The sequence below is a fragment of the Orcinus orca genome, chromosome 1 (assembly GCF_937001465.1).
Source record: "Orcinus orca chromosome 1, mOrcOrc1.1, whole genome shotgun sequence".
In the NCBI taxonomy this organism is placed as follows: domain Eukaryota; kingdom Metazoa; phylum Chordata; class Mammalia; order Artiodactyla; family Delphinidae; genus Orcinus; species Orcinus orca.
The window spans coordinates 147,023,640-147,031,644 of record NC_064559.1 but is presented as its reverse complement, the minus strand read 5'-3'; positions in this window follow the sequence as shown (position 1 = coordinate 147,031,644).

The following is an 8,005-nucleotide window of genomic DNA, read 5'->3' as shown; positions in this document are numbered from 1 at the left end:
ACGGGCTCTAGGCATGTGAGCTTCAGTAGTTGTGGCACGTGGGCTCAGTAGTTGTGGCACATGGGCTCTAGAGCGCAGGCTCAGTAGTTGTGGTGCATGGGCTTAGTAGTTCTGTGGCATGTGGGATCTTCGCAGACCAGGGCTCAAACCTGTGTTGAGGTTTGAGCATTGGCAGGTGGATTCTTAACCACTGTGCCACCAGGGAAGTCGTCATGTATACATGTTATTAAGCTTCATTTGATTTTCTCCTGTTAATCTGCCTCATGTGAATTTGGTTCTTAGACTAGTCAGAAGAACCTAAAAGCATAGAGGAAAATTTCTTCCTCCCTAAGAAAATAAAATTTCCATAAGGAAAAAATAGGAAATAGGTGGATACTCCAGGCAAAAAGAATATCCACACAAGGAAAGGTGAACAAAAGCACAAGAGCAGTAAACACAAGGCTTATTAAAGCAGTAGAGAGAGGCACAATTGGTCATGTCACCCGAAAACTGGGTTTGCCTCTTGGTGGGTGTTGAGCCAAAGACACAACCTAGCCAAAGATCAGGAGAAGGATTTATTACTTGTGAAACCTAGCAGGACCCTATGGGGCTCCTGGGCACAGAAGTCTTTCTGTGTGTCCCCCATTTCTTGTTTGTAGGGAATAGAGCCCAGCCTCCATGACCTTCCTTGAGTTCCAAAGGGCAGAATCGAACAGTTGCTAATTGGGGAAGGGAGGGGATACAAAGACAAGGGAGGAGCAGTCAAGAAACAATAGTGCAGGCTTCCCTGGTGGCACAGTGGTTAAGAATCCACCTGCCAATGCAGGGGACATGGGTTCGAGCCCTGGTCTGGGAAGATCCCACGTGCCACGGAGCAACTAAGCCTGTGCACCACAACTACTGAGCCTGCACTCTAGAGCCCATGAGCCACAGCTACTGAGCCTGCATGCCACAACTACTGAGCATGTGAGCCTAGAGCCTGTGCTCCGCAACAAGAGAAGTCACTGCAATGAGAAGCCTGAGCACCACAACGAAGAGTAGCCCCTGCTCGCCGCAACTAGAGAAAGCCTGCACGCAGCAACGAAGACCCAACGTAGCCAAAAATAAAAAAACAAATAAATTATTTTTTTTTTAATTAAGAAGAAAAAAAGAAACAATAGTGCAGCCTTGGGGCAGGGTCCTGGTTCTGATCTAGGGTGGCCTTGGCCTGCAATGGCTTGAAGCAGGATTTCAGTTCCCAGCTAGAGATTGAGGTTGGGTCATGGCAGTGAGAGCACCAAATCCTAGCCACTAGACCAGTGGTCAGTGACAAGGCTCTGGCCCTTCAGCTTTGCAGAAAAGAATTCCTACAAAGACGGAAAGTAGTGAAACAAGTCAAGTGTTTCTTAGGAGGAGAAAGAGTACAGTATGTGTGGCTAGACACACAGGTGAACTCAGAGACAGAGTTACTCCCTCATAGTAGTTTAAATCACTTATATGGGGCATTTCTTCCGGGTTTCCTTTGGCCAGTCATTTTGATTTGACTGGTTCAGAGTCTGTATTTGGTATATCTCAGGATCCTCCCGTGTGTGTGCACGTATCTCAGCCAAGATGGATTCCACCAAAGAGGCCTATGGGTAGCTTGGCATCACTCCCCTTTTGACTTCCAAGGAGCTTTCTAGTTGGGAAGGTCTCCTTGACTTTGAGAATGAGAAATATGTGGTCTCTTATACTCTATCTGGGCAGGGCCCAGCCTCCTCTCTCAATTGTCCTGCTATTCTCATCTTGGAGTATCTGTCCACAGGGAATGAATTTCTAATTGCTTACCCTGTGAGGGCCCATCTACCTCCTGCTTTAGTTCCACCTGAAGGGATACACATAACTATATCTTTAAGCTCTTCTGCAGAACTAAAACCCACACCAAATGGAAGATGTTAGTGTTCTTCATTCCAGAGAAGGTCACAGTTTGATAACCTTGAGAAACTCATGAGGAGACCACTTGAGGCAAGATTAAAGAAACCAGAGAAGCTCATTAGGAGACCACCTGAAGCCAGATTAAAGGAATGCAGGCCCTGCACACACCTTGATCCTTATCAACAACTCTGCCCTTGAACCATTGCTATAAAACCCCTCACCAAATCCTCCCTGGTTGGGACACACAGTTTTGAGAGTCATGAGCCTGCTGTGTCCCGCTTTGCCTGGCAAAGAAATAAAGCTATTCTTTTTCTACTTTACCCAAAACTCTGTCTCTGAGATTCAATTCAGCACTGGTACACACTGTCCGAGTTGTCAGCATCACTTGCAACAAGTAAGGAGAACACCAGGGATAGTTCCAAAGCCATGTCTCCAGGAACAGCAAAATTGGGGAAGTTTTAAGCTAAGGGTGCATGTGAAGGAGCTTAAGCAAAGGAGAATTCAGCATAAAATTGGGGCAAATGTTGGCAGGCTCTAGTGAACTGAAGTCACGAGGGTGAGCCAAGGTCAACATCATCTTTTCTTAGTCACTAATTAGTCTGGTAGTTGAGTGTTCAAGGGGCTTTGGATTCTGCAAAATCCAAAATCCAGTTTTTGCTACATTGTGTACGATGTTATTGCTGTATGATAGTGTGTGGACCAAGCACATGTATAATTTCTAGTATGATACATGATGCCGAATCTGGCCTCTGTACCCCAACACTGAATTAAATCTCAAAGACAGAGTTTTGGGTGAAGTATAAAAGGACAGCTTTATTGCTTTGCCAGGCAAAGGGGCCACAGAGGGCTAATGCCCTCAAAACTGTATGTCCTAACCCAGGGAACCCTGTAAGGAGTCTTATAGTCTGGGGGGGTGGGGGTTGTTGCTGATAAGGATCAGTGTGTGTGCAGGGCCTGCATTCCTTCAATCTAGAGATCTTCTGGTGTCAGGTGGTCCCATGATCTGTGGTTCTTGAGGTTATTGAACTGTGACCTTCTTTCTGGATCACCTTCCATTTGGTGGGGGTTTTAGTTCTGCAGAAGAGCTCAAAGATATTATGTATAACTCTCAAGGAGGAACCAGGACCCTGCCCCAAGGCCGCACTATTGCTTCTTGACTCTTCCTCCCTTGTTTCCACATCCCCTCTCTTCCCTGACTAGTAACTGTTTGAACCTGCCCTTTGGAACTCAGGGAAGGGGACACAGAAAAGCTCTTGTGCCCAGGAGCCCCATAGGGTTCTGCTCAGTTTCATATATAAATATATCACCAATTGTGATGGTTAATTTTATGTATCAACTTGACTGGGCCATGGATCAAACATTTGGTGAAATATTATTCTGGTTATGTCTGTGAGGGTTTCTAGATAAGATTAACATTTGAATTGGTAAATTAAGTAAAACAGATTGCCCTCCTGAATGTGGGCTTTATCCAACCCACTAAAGACCTGACTAGATCATAAAGGTTGAAAAAAATTCCTTCTACCTGACTGTTTAAGCTGGGACATTGGCCTCAGACTTAGATTGGAATTTACACCATCAACTCTTCTGGTTCTCAGGGCTTTCAACTCGGTCTGGAACTATACCATCAGCTCTCCTGGGTCTCCAGCTTGCAAACTGCAGATCTTGGTACTTAACAGCCTCCATAATCAAATGAGCCAATTCCTTATACAATTCCTTAGAGTGAATCAGTCTCTCTCCCTCTCTCCATATTTATGATATAGTATATATAATATATATATAAAAATATATATAGACTACCCATTTAGTCAGTATCAATGGATTGATTTGGTTCAATAAGTTTTTTCTAGGTGTCAACATAACACCATAATGTGTCTATCTGATTATATTATGCATACAGCACAAGTTATAGTGATACCTAAATAAATCATAATTGGTAAATAAATTGAAATACTTATAATTTTGAAATTATACTGTAATTATGTTACTTTATAATTTAAAAACATAAGAATGGACACATTTTAAATTTTGTTTGAAGGCATAATACAATGTAGAATCAAATAGAGATAAAGAAACTAGTAATATTACTGGAATGGTAAAGAAAAAACAGACTGGAAGAAGGTATATTGCAAATATCACCATAACTGGTAATTGAAATTTGCTGCAGCAGAGCAAAATTTAAAAGCTGTTCTTTGTGTAAGAAAATCTATAAATAATAAAGTAGACCATTTTAGGGCATAATTTCAGTAATTACATAAAGAATTTGGAAAAAAAATTTCCTCTCAAGAAAAAAAATCTATGAAATCGACCACTTAGAATCAAGTGTCCAACAAATATGGTTTTAAAGATTTATAACAGGATCTGAGCTTATAACTTTGGCTGGTCATAAATTAGCTTGGATTTTTGCTCATACACAAATAAAATTATGTGGAGAGATGATAAAAGAATAATTATTTTAGTCATGGAAATTGGGAATTTTTGAGAAAAAGACTAAAAATGAAAATGAAATGTCAGAAAAAGTAAAAGATCTACAATTAAGCCACCAAACAATTGTTTCCAGAATTGCAAAACCTTTCAAACAATATCAAATACCATAGATTCAAATGTTTAAAAATTGCAAACATTTTTCCTTTGCTTTAGATTAGATATTCAATATGAGACAGTTACAACTGGAAATCCACATGCAAAAGAATGAAGTTGGACTATTTCACACTGTACACAAAAATTAACTCAAAATGGGTCATAGACCTAAATGTAAGAAGTGAAACTATAAAACTCTTAGAAGAAAACATTAAACTTTCATGACCTTGGGTTAGGCAAAACCTTCTTAGATATAACAAAAACACAAGTGAAAAAAGAAAAACAGAGAAGTTGGACTTCACCAAAATTAAAAACATTTTTATTCAGAAGACACCCATCTGGGCTTCCCTGGTGGTGCAGTGGTTGAGAGTCCGCCTGCTGATGCAGGGTACATGGGTTCGTGCCCCGGTCTGGGAGGATCTCACATGCTGTGGAGCGGCTGGGCCCATGAGCCATGGCCGCTGAGCCTGTGCATCCGGAGCCTGTGCTCTGCCGCGGGAGAGGCCACAACAGAGAGGCCCGCGTAATGCAAAAAAAAAAAAAAAAAGACACCCATCCAAAAAGAGAAAAAATAGCCCACAGAATGGGAGAAAATATTTGTAAATAATATATCTAATGTGGGATTTATATATAAATTCTTTCAAATCAATAATAAAAAGATAACCAAATTTTAAACTGAGCAAAGGATTTGAGTTGCCATTTCTCCAAAGAAGATACACAAATGATCAGTAAGCACATGAACAGGTGCTGGATAACCTTAGACACCAGGGAAATGCAAATCAAAACCACAGTGAAATGCCATTTCACATCCCCTAGAATGGCTGTAATCAAAAGGACAGATAATAAATGTTGAGGATGATATAAAGAAATTGGAACCTTCATACGTTGCTGGTGGGAATGTAAAATGATGCAGCTTTTTTGGACAACAGTTTGACAGCTCCTCAGATGCTAAACATAGAGTTACCATATGATCCAACAATTCCACTTCTAGTTATATACCCAAGAGAAATAAACACATACATACATGTACATAAATGTGTACATAAATGTTCATAGCAGCATTATTCCTAATAGCCAAAAAAGTGGAAAAAACCGAAATGTCCATCAACTGATGAATGCATTAAAATGTGATATACAACCACACAATGGAATATTATTCAGCCGTAAAGAACAATGAAGTACTGACACATGCAACGTGGGTAAACCTTGAAAACATGATGCTAAGTGAAAGAAACCAGTCACAAAAGACCACGTATTCCGATTCCATTTATATGAACTCTCTAGATTAGGGAAATCTTTGGAAACAGAAAGTAAATGGGAGAAGGTGGAAATGTGGAATGACTGCTAATGGGTATGGGGTTTCTTTCGGGGATGTTGAAATGCTTTAACATTAGGTGGTTGTGACCGTCACATAATCCTGTGAGTATACTAGAAAACCATTACATTGTGCACTTTAAAAGTGTGAATTTTAACATGTATGAATTATATCTCAGTGAAGCCACAAAGAAAAAAAAAAGAAAGAGAGAGAAGGGTAGGGGAAGAAAGGGAATGGAAGAGAGGAAGGTAGTGTCGAAAAGAGGAGAGGAAAGAAGATGAAAAAATGAGAAAAGCAAGAGCTGCTCTTGTGGGTTTTCTCCTCAATAAGAAATGAAGAATAAAGGAGGGGATAGAGAGAGATTTGGTTGTGGTTTTGGAATGGAAGATAATAAATCAATAGAACAAAGAGAAAGGGATTTAATAGACCACAACCATGGATTATAAATTGAATGTCTACAGTTTTTCTGGAGGGATAGTAAAAGATTACAATTCCTTTTATTTAATACTTTTATTTTTATACTATGTGTATACAACTCTGTAGAGACTGGGCCATGTAGGGCCTAACTCTTTATTAACATTATATTATAAAAGAGGTTTGTACAAAGAACACTCAAGAAAAATTACTTGATTTGACAGACAGCTTCAGGAATTTCACCAAAGGTGACATTTGAGCTGCCTCTCATAGGACAAAAAAAATCAGATGGAGATCCAAGAGGCAGGGTATTATGTGCTGAGGGATCAGTTCATGTGAAAAAGCATAGCATAGCAGAGAAATATGAGGGAAATGAGGTGGAGAAATTGCACGGGGCAAGGAAGTAAAAGTTCTTTTCTATTATGCAATGAAGTTTTAACTTTATCCTATAAATAATAAGTCAGGGAATGTGTTAAAATGAGATATAATCAGATTTTCATTTTAGAAAGGTAAACAAGGCCTTTATGATGAGGTACATTCCCTCTATACACAGTTTGTTGAGAGATTTTATCATGAAAAGATGTCGAATTTAGTCAAATGCGTTTTCTGCACCTATTGCAATAATCACATGATTTTTATCTTTCATTTTGCTATGTGGTATATTACACTGATTGGTTTACAGATGGTGAACCATTCATACATATCAGGGATAATTCCTGCTTGATCACAGTACATGAGCCTTTTAGCATACTGTTGAATTCAGTTTGCTAATATTTTGTTGAGGATTTTTGCACCTATGTTAATCAGGGATATTGGCCTGTAATTTTCTCTTCTTGCAGACTCCTTGCCTGGTTTTGGTATCAAGGTAACGCTGGATTTGTAAAATGATCATGGAAGTGTCCCCTCCTCTTTATCTTTTGGGAGAGTTTGAGAAAAATAGGTATTAATTCTCTTTTAAATGTTTTTAGAATTCACCAGTGAAGCCATCTGGTCTTGGAATTTTGTTAGGAGGCTTTTGATACTGATGCAGTCTCCTTACAAGTAATTGGTCTGTTCAGATTTTCTGTCTTCATGATTCAGTCTTGGCAGGTTGCATGTTTCTAGAAATGTATCCATTTCTTCTAGGTTGTCCAAATTATTGGCATATAATTGTTCACAGTTATTTCTTATGATCCCATGAATTTCTGTGGTATCAGTTGTGATATCTCCTCTTCTTTCATTTATAATTTTATTTGAGTCCTCTTTCTCAGTTTTAAAAATTGTCTTTTTAGTATATATTTCATTTATTTTCACTCTGGTCTTGGTTTTTTTCTTCCTTTTCTGACTTCAGGCTTAGGTTTTTCATTTTCTTTCCCTTGAGGTGTAAAGTCAGGTTGAGATCTTCATTTTTTCTTAATGTAGGTTATTTATTGCTCTGAACTTCCCTCTTACAACTGCTTATGTTGCATTCCATAAGTTTTGGTATGTTGTGTTTCCATTGTCATTTATATCAAGATATTTTTCTCTTTTGATTTCTTCTTTGACCCATTGGTTGTTCAGTAGCATGTTATTTAATATCCACATATTTGTGAATTTTCCAGTTTTCTTCTTGTGATTAATTTCTAGTTTTATACCATTGTAATAGTTGGAAAAGATGCTTGATATTTTAATCTTCTTAAATTTACCAAAACTTTTGTGGCCCAGCATGCGAACAACCCTGGAGAATGTTCCATGTGCACTTGAGAAGAATGTATATTCTTGCTGTTGTATGCAATGTTCTGTAAAAGTCTATTAAGTCTGTTAATTCCATCTGATCTAACATGTAGTTTAAGTTGAATGCTTTCTTAT